Genomic DNA, 2,346 nt, shown 5'->3' with positions numbered 1-2,346 from the left:
TGTTACAAATGTGGAAAAAACGGGTATTACAAAAGCAGTTCACTTCTTAAATCCGAAAGATTGTCTCGAATTAACAGGATAAATAATATTGCAAGAAATCTGAACACAGTAAGAATGAAATCTGAATGGAAAGCTAAAGACAAATTTAAATAAAATAATTCAAAATAATTTCTCAACTTATGTATGGATTCTTTTTGCACTGATCGTGTTTGTGAGGGTATTAAACAGTGTGTTCTCGAATTGTGATCCTTGGTCGGTGGTAATTAATAACAACATCCAGAATAAACAGATTACAGTTCTTGAAAAGTACTAATTAAAGTGGTTTCTGCAGTTGTTTCTTAAGTCCCATTGGGAATCAGGAAAATTGATCAATCATTGTTAAATAGTATTTGACAGTATATTGAAATTATTTACCTTTGGGAATTACATAAGGTTGAGATAAATTTGATTGAATTCTTTATCTGGAGCTTTAATTTTGTATGGTAGAAGTTGGTTGTGACGATGAATTTTAGCTCATTTACATACTATTTATTCACGATTTTATTTTAGAGCATCCTTTTTTATTTTGGACTAGATATATCGTTCTTGTAGTTAGGAAGCTTGTGATGTAGCTACTTGGATATTTTAGCCTGTAAAGGACATTGGAAAGGTTTCACTATTTTCGGAATGTATGGCTTTATGATATCTCTCTTGTATGTTATGATAGATTTTAACATTGTTCTTGATTTTTTGTTTTTTGAAGTCGAAAAAATGATTTTCATGAAAGATCCAGTTAAATTTATCATCTCATAGTTGATGCTGAATTTCTTCATGATTGAAGATCATCGACATATTTATTATGTTTATGTGTAAAAGGATGTCTGCGATTAAATTTTTTTCTTCTTTCATATGAATATTTCTATAAAAAATTAGAAAATGTAGTCGAGTTGTTGCAGTTGTCTGGGTCATATCTTATCAGTTCGTTGGTTAAGTGTGTAAATTAGCGGTTTATGGTCAATATAAAAGTTTCAGATTGATGAAATTTCGGTTTTCTAGCAGGTGATACTTACAAAGATGATAAGCAGTTCATGATATACGTGCTATAGTTATTTTTTGTTTTGCTTCATTTTCGTGAAAAAAGCTAGCGATTTCCATTTTTTATTTCTTTTCTGATCCATAGTATCTCCAATCTGAAATATCGATTAAGAATAGAAATGTGGCAATTAGCGAGATGCATGGTATTATTATTGCATTGAAGACGCTGATCTTCTTAAGTTCTAAAAAGATTCGATTGATACTCGAGTCCACTCAATTGGTGTTTTGTCGTATTTTAGTTATTCGTTGTATGAAGCTTGGATTTGGTGTTAGAATATATGCTCGATAATATGTAGGTTACTATTTCTAGAAAACAGCGTAGATCCTTGATAGTGTAAGCATTGATAGCTTTAATTCGATTTTCTGATGATTTGTAACGCTTGGTGATGTGGTATTCGAAGAATTCCATTTCATTTTGTTTGAACTGAAATTTTTAAAAATTGATTTTCAACCTATTGTTTTAAAGTTTTTGGAAGAATATCTTGTATTATTAATGTTTATTGAGGTTACTTGAAGTAATGAAGATCTCATTTTTATGGCAAAATAGGAAGTTAAACTTTGTGAAAACAGAAACAGTATATCTTTAATTGGTTTGTTTCGCATGTTTTTGGCTGAATGGTATTATGACATACTCAAATAAGCCAAATGGTATCGTGATTGTTGTTTTGGAAATATTCATTGGAACCTTTAAAATTTAGTGGTAGATTTTTGTAGGTCGAAGAAGATATTTTCCTCCTAGAACCAATTGAATAGATCTGAATAGATATGAATGGCGATGGATATCTATCTGCAATTGTTATAGCATATTTATTGTGAAAGCCAAATTGATGATCAGATATAGGTTTGCTTTCAATCTTCTTTATACAACTTTTTTAAAGATTTTAGATATGGTTGATAAATAGAAAGGGCTGTACCAATTTTGGATCAGATGTTCTGAAATTTCTTTTGTCGTTTAAAAAAAAAAAATACTATTCTATTGCTATCTACTACCCTCTGTGTTCTTCATCCTCGTTGTCACTAACCACTTGGGGGATAGTAGATGGCAGAAGTTCTCCATAAATTCATGATCAACGATTGGTCACAGGTTGACGATTTTTCGCAGTTTGCCTTTATCAAGGAGAGCATAATGCCCATTCATAAGGAATGGAATGTGGTAGGGAGAAAGAAAGTAAATATCTCAAAAAAAAATTTTGTTAGTCTTTTATTGTAACAATTTCTGAATATCATTATTTCTAGAATTAGTTATGTTATGTGATATTGAGGATTTTAACC

General features: G+C 30.4%; 1 long non-coding RNA gene across 1 annotated transcript; it reads right to left on the bottom strand.

The window, feature by feature from the left end:
• Nucleotides 1-378: 378 nt before the first annotated feature.
• On the bottom strand, nucleotides 379-1,676 carry LOC122638108. Its single transcript, XR_006329350.1, has 4 exons — nucleotides 1,585-1,676; nucleotides 1,278-1,498; nucleotides 1,050-1,169; nucleotides 379-898 (listed from the first exon to the last, which is right to left on the bottom strand). It is a non-coding gene; the product is annotated as an uncharacterized LOC122638108 (long non-coding RNA).
• Nucleotides 1,677-2,346: the final 670 nt, after the last annotated feature.

The sequence above is a fragment of the Vespula pensylvanica genome, chromosome 2 (genome assembly GCF_014466175.1).
Source record: "Vespula pensylvanica isolate Volc-1 chromosome 2, ASM1446617v1, whole genome shotgun sequence".
Classification (NCBI taxonomy): Eukaryota; Metazoa; Arthropoda; class Insecta; order Hymenoptera; family Vespidae; genus Vespula; species Vespula pensylvanica.
The sequence above is the reverse complement of the archived record's forward strand: the minus strand, read 5'-3'. Positions and strand labels throughout refer to the sequence as shown.